The following is a 9,725-nucleotide window of genomic DNA, read 5'->3' as shown; positions in this document are numbered from 1 at the left end:
GATTGTATTCTCTTGGTACTAGGGTCAACGGTTCAAGGCTGGCGTATAGGGAAGAAAATCAAGAGGTGGAGACAAATTCAGGAACCAAATCAGTTAACTAAATAGAGGCAGAAAATCCTTATTATTGAAAAGAAGGGGGGAAAGAAGAGTTGTAGCTAAGATTTGTCACCCCATTTGATCATGTCACTCAAACAACTTTTCTTGTACAGTCATAGAAAAACGAATGACAAGCATTGGAGATGTAAGAAGTTCGGTAAGCAGATATGTCGACGGCAGAACAACAACCGGCCAGTCAACTCCTCAAATTGAATTTATGTTGCTACAGCCATATTGAAAAATCAAGATGAATGGTACATAATTTCACCCTTTTCTTCGTACATGTAGCGTCCAATCAAGAATAACATCATATATTGACAAATTCAAATTGTGTGCACACATAATGAGAGAAGCAAGATTTCAGACCAAGTAAGATCAAAGATCAAGGGTCAGATTATGCGGCTCCTGTATTAGCTATATACTTGCCCTTCCCAAACTCTAGCAGTGATATACTGATCAGAACATCAGTCATTGCTTCTGCTCGTGCTCTCACATGGATTGAAGCTTTGAAAAAGGGTTGGATATACCCCTGATCCCTCTACTATATTTTATTGTTTGAACCACTCCATTATACTTTCCATTCACATATACCCCCCTACTGTCCATCAAAGTTCTAATATACCCCTATCATAGTAGGAGTCACACATGGCATCCTCTAATCAAAAGATTCAACCCACAAGGTAACTAACTAGTCCTTTTGTATAATCAATAACCCAGTCGGAACTCCCCTATCCTCGATTGGACTCAAAGCTACGAGTAACCTTTGATGGAGTTTAACTTTCTTCTACAAGTAATGATTAAAAATTGTTTGATACTCGTGTTTCAAGTGCTAAAGATCAATTTCCCTTCAGATTTAAGCAATCTTTGGTTGCCATTTGAAGATTAGAACCACCAAATTTGAAATATTGAAGAACTTCCAATGGAGTCTTTACCTCACTCTCCAGTTTAAAGCTACCCTTAGTAGCTACAGAGGCAAACCCACGTGGAAGGTATGGGGGTCACGTGCACCCATTGAGATTTGAACTTTTTGTGTATATATTTTTGTATACCTTAATAGTTAGATATATAACTAGGCACCCACATACACAAGACTTCATTTGGGGGGCACTAGTTTAGCTGTTCCTTTGGTCTTTGACTATTGTAATGCGAATTCGAGCCCTAATACCAGCAACAATGTTCTCTTTTTCAATTTTAGCTGATTGAGTTTTCCAAGTTATATTGGAGAGAGTAATTTTTTTTGTTGAAAAATATTCTTTTTGTTATTTATTTAGTAAGGATATTGCACTTTAGCCTTACTCAATCCCAAAAACTAACCCATGAGGAAAGGAATGCACAAGTCTATATAAGCAGCAGACCATCTTTCCATTCCTCAATCAATGTAGGACTAAGACCCACTCAAACACCCCCTTCATGCCCAAACCCAATGGAAGCGTGGGCCAAAAGTCCTAACTAGATGGACCTGGTTCTAGTACTATGTAAAGATATGGTACCTAGGTCTAACTCAACCCCAAAAGCTAGCTCATAAGGGTGGGATTTTCCAACTCCATATAAGTAGACCACCAATCCATTCCCCAACCAATATGGGACTCTAACCCACTCTAACAAGTCTAATGAAAAGTGTTGTGTTACTAGAGTGAAGTTGTTTTTAATTGTTAATTATGGTATATTTAGTTTCTCTAGATATAAGAATATTTCCCAATCCCTTGAATTAAGTAGTTAGGATATTACATAATATTTTATTAGTTTCTTTCCTCATGTACATTATCTGTAACAGCTATTTAAGTCCATCAACTTGAGGGAATAATAAAAAATTCAATTCCCCATATCTCTTCTTCTAATTTATCATGGTATCAGAGTCACAATGCTTTTTTTCAGCCCCTCTCTCTGAATGTTATCTGCAGTAACAAAAAAAAAGCTGGAAAAAAAAAGCTGAAAAAAAAAAGAGCAGGGATGATCAATTGTTGTTAAATCAATCATATCAGATTCACTTCATTTTCACCTCCCTCATTCTTCTCTCATTCTACAAAGTCTGTCTAATTTATTTCTTTCTTACATTTGCTTGTCTACTTCTTTGTTTCTCCATATCTGTTGAAGACGCTTACTTTCTTACTTCATTAGTACTACTTTTTGTGACAAATAAAAATGCCTCATAACCAAACTGATAATCAGATTACTCCAAATCAGATTTTTAAGTCAATTGTTTCTTCTACACCATCACTGGTAATTAGTACGGTAAAGTTAGATGGTAGTGGTAATTACACCTCATGGGCAACCTCTGTAGAATTGTGGTTTATAGGTCTAGGATTTGAAGATCCCTTGCTCAAAAACAGTAGTAATATTGGAGCAACTGATAGGCCTGCTTGGGTTAAAATTGATGCACAATTGTGTAGTCTTCTGTGAAATTCGCTTGATCCTAAGTTGTTAAATTTGTTTCAGTCTTGTAAAACTTATTGACAAGTGTGGAACAAAGCCAAAACTTTGTATAACAAATGATATACAACTTATTTTCAAAGTTGTGTCAGATATTGTTCATTTACAACAGAATCAACAAGATATGTTAACTTATTTGGATCAGGTTGACTCCCTGAAGGATAAATTTGATTCTCTTATGCCTTTATCTTTGTTAGAATGTGAGTCGTGTCAGTTTGGGAAACATACTTGTGCCTCTATCCCAAAGCACATAAATAATAGGGCTACCTCTATGTTTGACATTGTTCATTCTGATATATGGGGTCCAAGTCGTGTCAGTTCTTCCTTAGGCTTTCATTAGTTTGTTACTTTTATTGATGACAATTCTCGATGCACATGGTTATTTTTAATGAAGAATAGATATGAGTTATTATCTATCTTTTAGAAATTTTATACTGAAATTCACAACCAATTTGGTATTTCCATTAAGAAGTTAATCAGTGATAATGCCCGAGAATACTTCTCTACTTCCCTCACTTATTTATGTCATCCCAGGGCATATTTCACTTGTCTTCTTGCGCACATACTCCTTAACAAATAGAGTTACTGAGCGAATGAACAGACATCTAATTGAAACAGCTCGGACATTGCTCATTCACAACCACGTCCCATTGCGTTTTTGGGGTGATGTCGTTATTACTGCTTGTTATTTAATAAATCTTATGGCTTTATCTATTTTGCAGTACCAAAGTCCACACTCAGTCCTCTATCCGGACCAGAATTTTTTTCCTCTTCCTCCACGTGTGTTAGGTTGCACCTGTTTTGTTCATAATATTACCCCTGGAAAAGATAAACTTCAGCAGAAGACTTTCAAATATCTCTTTCTTGAGTATTCTCGTCTACAAAAAGGTTACAGATGCTTTGATCCCTCTACTAATAAATACTTGATATCTGCAGATGTTACTTTTTTTGAGACTTCTCCTTATTTTTATCCTAATACGGAAAATCAACAGGCCAAATCGGCCCTTCCAATTCCAACTATTCCAATCCCAGTTCCACCTCTGACTCTTAAGGTCTATTCTCGACGAACTCAACCTCCTTCTGAGCCTTTTAATCCAATTAGTATTTCTAACTCTGATACAGGTACACAAAGCAATATTAATGACTCATTACCTGCTCCAAGGTCATCTGCTTCGGTCGAGCACTTATCAGATGATCTTCCCATTGCTATTCGCAAAGGTACTAGAACTACTGCCAACAAAACTCCCATTTATGCTAATTTAAGTTATCATCGTCCGTCACCATCATATCATGCCTTTCTCACTAGCTTATCATCGATCAAAGTTCATAAAACTGTGGCAGAAGCATTGGTTCATCCAGGTTGGCGTCAGGCTATGATTGAGGAGATGACTGCATTGCATGATAATGGTACTTGGGAGCTTGTTCCTTTACGTGAAGGCAAGACCACAGTTGGTTGCCGTTGGGTAGTCACAGTTAAGGTAGGCTCGGATGGAGCTATTAATCGTCTCAATGTGAGACTGGTTGCTAAGGGATACACTCAAATTTTTAGCATCGATTATGGAGATACTTTTTCACCAGTTGCCAAGATGGCTTGTGTCCGTCTTCTTATCTCATGGAGAACTTGCTGAAGAACTTGCTGAAGAGGTATATATGGAGCAACCACCAATTTTTTTTTCTCAGGGGGACTCTAGTCTAGTTTGTAAACTTTGTCAGTCCCTCTATGATCTCTAGAAGTCTCCTAGAGCATGGTTTGGTCGTTTTCGAGTTGTTGTCCAACAATTTGGAATGATCCGAATAAAAGCTAATCAATCTGTATTCTATAGGCATTCATCTCATGATAAACATATCTTTCCAATTGTTTATGTTTATGATATTGTTATCACAAAAGATGATCATGAAGGTATTGCTCAACTCAAACAACACCTCTCAAGTCACTTTCAGACAATAAATTTGGGAAAGTTGAAATACTTTCTAGGCATTGAAGTGGCACAGTCTGTCCATGGTATTGTTATTACTCAAAAGAAATATACCTTAGACATTTTTGAAGACGCTGGTATGTTGGATTGCAAACATGTGGACAGTCCAATGGACCCAAATACTAAGCTTATTCCAGGATAGGGGGAGCCTCTAAATGATCCTAGTAGATATCTGAGACTTGTTGGCAAACTCAACTATCTGACGATCACGCGACAGACGTCTCATTTTTTGTTAGTATAATTAACCAATCTTTGCAATCACCTTGTGATAGTCACTAGAATGCAGTGTTTCGTATCCTGCGATATATCAAAAGCTCTCCATGACAAGGTTTATTGTATAAAGATAAGGGACACACCAATATTCTTGGATATTCTGATGCAGATTGGGCAGGATCTCCTTCTGACAGGCGGTCCACATCAGGTTATTGTGTTCTAATTGGAGGCAATCTAATATCTTGGAAAAGTAAAAAGCAAGTTGTCGTAGCTAGATCAAGTGCTGAAGCAGAGTATCGAGCTATGGCACTAGCTACATGTGAGATTATATGGTTGAGATAACTTCTCCAAGAATAGAAGATGGGAGGAGTTGAAACGATGAGATTGATTTGTGATAACCAGGATGCCCAACATATCGCTTCTAATGCAGTGTTCCATGAAACAACAAAGCAGCACAAGTTTGAGATAGATTGTCACTTCATTCGAGAGAAGATTGACACTAGATACATCAGCATAAGTTTTGTCAACTCAAAAGAACAACTGGCATATATTTTCACAAAATCACTCCGAGGATCTAGAATTGACGATATATGTAGCAAACAAGGAGCGTATGACTTATACGCTCCAGCTTGAGGGGGAGTGTTAATTATGGTATATTTAGATGCTCTAGATATGGGAATATTCCCCAACCCTTTAATTAAATAGTTAGGATATTACATAATATTTTATTAGTTTCTTTCCTTATTCACATTATCAGTAATAGCTATTTAAGTCCATCAACTTGAGGGAATAATAAACAATTCAATTCCCCTTGTCTCTTCTTCTTATTTGTCTAATTTCTTATTAATAAACAAAACAATGCAATTACCTTATTGAATAATGCTTTTTTGCTTTATCCTTGTTGGTAAAAGAAAGTGATTTCTCTATTGAACATATCAAAAACCTATTAAAAATCAAATAGAATTAACTAATAATAGATCAAGTTGAATCTAACCGTAGAGAATACACACTCCAATCATATGTCATGCATGTAAGGGCAACATGTGTGAGTAGCTAATCACAATTTTATAATCGGAAAGGGCCTAAATTACACATTAACTATGGGAATGGGAAAAACAACCCTTCTTCTACCTTTCGGGCCTAAAATTCCCTTGACATTAACCTTTTGGCTCCATTTTGCCCTTACTTTTAATGGACTAAATCATAACTTCAATGACTAAATTCATTAATAACGTCACTATTTTATTGGCTACCCTAATAATTAACTAAAATAATTTTTTTTATAAAAAAAACAAATACCCACCCATTTCACCCAAAAGCCCAACCTATAAAAAAATACTCAGATCTTTTAACCAAGCTTTTCATCCCCAAACCTTATGAACTGCTTAGAAGGAGCTTCTTTCTTCCTTTCCTTTTGAAGATTGCACAATAATGGCAAGACCAAGTCAAATTCAACAAGTGGGTACATATGTAAAGATGACAATTTTATGAAATGTAATGAAGTTGGATGCCAAAATCATTCCCTGTCAGGCCAATAGGTTAGAAGAACGAAGTCGATGGTCTTCCATGATGGCCAAGTTCAAAAATCCATAGCCTCTATAAGTCTAAAAGCATTAGCTTTACAGGCCTGCAGGCGTATTAAATTGATTTTAATTTGAAACTTTCAATGGTATATTGATTGGGTTTAATGTAGATCCTTAGGTTTCCATATACTTAGGGTGGATTAAAATAGAAAATATTTATAGCCCTTACTCTTCAAAAAAACACTTCAATGCAACCATTAAACATGACGTCTTTTAGTCACATCTTTATAATCCTTCATTCATGTTTTTTTCTCGATGAAATGGGAGGGAGTTCGAAATCAAGCAAATGATATTTACCTCGTTCTCTTTCACTTAAATTGGAGGTACAAGTGTAATGAGACAATTTGTGTTTATTAATTTTTAGGGATTTAAATTGGAAGTGGGTTAAATTAATGGGTCGTAGGTTATCTAGGATCGAAGAGGTCTATTTTAATTTGAGTTGCCCTTCCATTTTCATTCCTCCGTGATGAATGAACATTTTACCAACTTATTGGACTCAAATTCATAAATTATTGCTATTATCACTATAAATAAGAACCATAATTCCAACAGTAGTGATTAATATTGACATAATAGAAGTAAATGGGTCGATCAAGTATCCGAAGTCTAAATAAAAATCATTATTAATGATCCAAGACCATACATATTGATAAACAGAACTGCTATTTATTTGCTGAATAGACAGGTAGATTGAAAAAATCATTTAATTTTAATTAAGGAAAATTTAGGGCCTAGTTCTCTTATATGCAGGCATTCCTTGGAAAAATCAAGTTTGGTGGATTTTGAAACTTAAAGTTACTGAAGCACACCGGCGAGGAACTGGCGTCTTGCCAGCTAAATGTCAGCTTGACTAGGGCAAAGCATCCTCAATATCGGCGCCTCAATTGGCGTGGTACAATGCTTGATTAGCATCTCGCTAATCCCAGTGCAAATGCTCCTATGAGAACTCAAGGTAGAAGCGGCGAAGCGACTGATACTCTAGATAGGCATTCCGCCGGTCCAGTGCAAGCTCGAAGATGGAAGCTAAAGGTAAACACCGTAATTAGAGAATTTAGTGCTTCATTTGGGAGGTGCCAAGCATATAATAGGGATTTGTCTAATTATGTCTTTTATGTTCTTTCCAATTTCGGATAAGTGGAGAATTCTTTGTTGGATATTCATAGCGAATAGTGAAGAACTTCTTTTATCTATATGACGAGGAAACGAGGAAATTTGCCAAAAAGGTTAAGCCTTAACATAGCTTTTCCCATCAAATTCACACCACAAGCATACTTCTTCCTGGCCCCTACGATTGTACAACATGGGATAATCTTAGTTAACAAATAAGGATATGAATTAGTAAGATGGACTGACAATGAATACAGGTTTCCACTATAAAATATTACCTGAGGTGTAAAGTAGCTATAAACCAATAAAAAAGGTTCGTACCTCGACATACACCCTTGGAACAACACCATGAAAACCCTATAGATCCATTACTCCGCTGCCACAACACCCCGAAGATATATCACGATATTCCGAGAGACAATTATACCAAAACGACAAGCTTGTGACATAGAGCAATTTCCTTTAAAGGCTTAAGCCAAGATCATAAGGATATAAGGTTGATTTGGGATATAATTTACACGTTTTTGTATGAAAATTATGTGAAAATAATAAAAGAAGAACGGTTATATAAGTGTGTTAGCATTAGTTTGAAGGTTAACCGGAATATCTTCCTCTTCTTCCTCGATTACATTAGCATTAGTCTGAAGCTTAACTGAAATATCTTTCTCTTCTTCCTCAATTACATTAGCATTAGTCTGAAGATTCACTCGAATATCATCCTCTTCTTCCAATTCTTGTCTTTTTCTTATTCTATTCTCAACTAAGGGGTCATGGCTCAGATTTTCAGTAGAAAGATCAAAAATATCCATAGAATCATATGATTCAATACTTCTATTGGATGTTTAGTTTCTGTCGTATTCATACCAAATGTATAGACATCACATTGATCACGAGCATTGTATGTAAAGATCAAAAAAATGCCTGACGCTTATTGCATAGTAGTCACTGAATTCCTTCCACCCTTTCACCAACCAAATTTATCCTTGAGAATAATCCACTTCAACCTCCCATGCTTTTCCATGGGGAGCCTAAAGAAACAGAGGATTTAACATTTCCTTGCAATGTCTCCCCGCAAATGTTGGTGGAATCCTTTGTATGCAAAATATATTTGAATTCAGTATCATACGACGAAGAAAGAAGTAGACCTGCATAATTAGTTTCATACATCTTGTAACAGACCTACAAAATTGATAGTACACTCCTGCGCAAGATAATATATTTATTCAACCTATGTTAATTGTCCCACATTAACTAAGAGATTGATTTGTAAGTCTTGAACTATAAAGGTAATTATTAAATTTTCACATGGCATCAAATTAAGACACACAAGCACGCACGCATGCACGTGCACGCACACACACGCATACACAGTGCACACACGCACACACACACGCACGTACGTACGCGCGCGCACATACACACACATATTAAACTTGTGAGTACCTCAACCAATAAATTCTACAAGTAAATGCCCCTCCTAAATCAATAGTTAGCAAGTAGCAATAGTTGAACTAAAATAGAATTGGGAATCCGCAAGTGAATCAAAGATTGGGAAAATGAATTAAAGACGGACGATGTAGGAAGTACTAACGAGACGACTTAATTCATCCAAGGAACAAATAATTTGGCAGATCTTTGGATGAGACATCAGTTGAAATCAACTTTAATAGTTCAAACCCTTAATTTCATACTCAAGAGAAACTTTCTATTCCTTTAAAATCAAACACAAGAAACTTAAGTCAAGATTATGGAATAATAATGGGTTAATGAAGGATTAGGGTCAAAATCACTTACCTAAATGCTAAATCCTGAAAACTCTCTGCGAGATCTTCTACACCGAGCTCTCAGGGTTCAAAATGGAAAATGGGAAAGAAACCCCAATTTTGGGAAAACTTAACTATGCACAGGCATTGCTCTTCCCGATCGCAAAGAGGAAGTTAAGTCCAACTTATAATTGGGTGAACTATGAATTTTGACCCTCACGATTTTGATAAGGGTCACGTTGTCCCATTACACATGGTCTTACACTTGTGTAATTGTGAATCCAACCATGTGATTACGAAGCACATGAAACAATGCCTATGCGACCTCAATTTTAATTTAGTATGAAGGTGTAACGACCTGTTTAGTCGTTTTGAGCAGCAGATTTATTTCTGGAAAAATTGGCTAAGATTACGGACATCACGACGTACCGTCATAGGCACGACGGCCCGTCACAGATGTCTCGTTTCAGCATACATAGAAATTCTGAAATTGGGTACTGAAAATCGACACTCTGTAATTGGTGACGGACCTGCAGGACGTGCCGTCACATCCACGA

At 36.5% G+C, this 9,725-nt stretch overlaps 1 non-coding gene across 1 annotated transcript; it reads right to left on the bottom strand.

The window, feature by feature from the left end:
• Window positions 1–237: 237 nt before the first annotated feature.
• Window positions 238–328, bottom strand: LOC114074984. Its single transcript, XR_003575361.1, has one exon. It is a non-coding gene; the product is annotated as a small nucleolar RNA snoR109 (small nucleolar RNA).
• Window positions 329–9,725: the final 9,397 nt, after the last annotated feature.

This window comes from Solanum pennellii, chromosome 11, assembly GCF_001406875.1.
Source record: "Solanum pennellii chromosome 11, SPENNV200".
In the NCBI taxonomy this organism is placed as follows: Eukaryota; Viridiplantae; Streptophyta; class Magnoliopsida; order Solanales; family Solanaceae; genus Solanum; species Solanum pennellii.
Note: the sequence above shows the minus strand (reverse complement) of the source record. Positions and strands in the feature narration are given on the sequence as shown.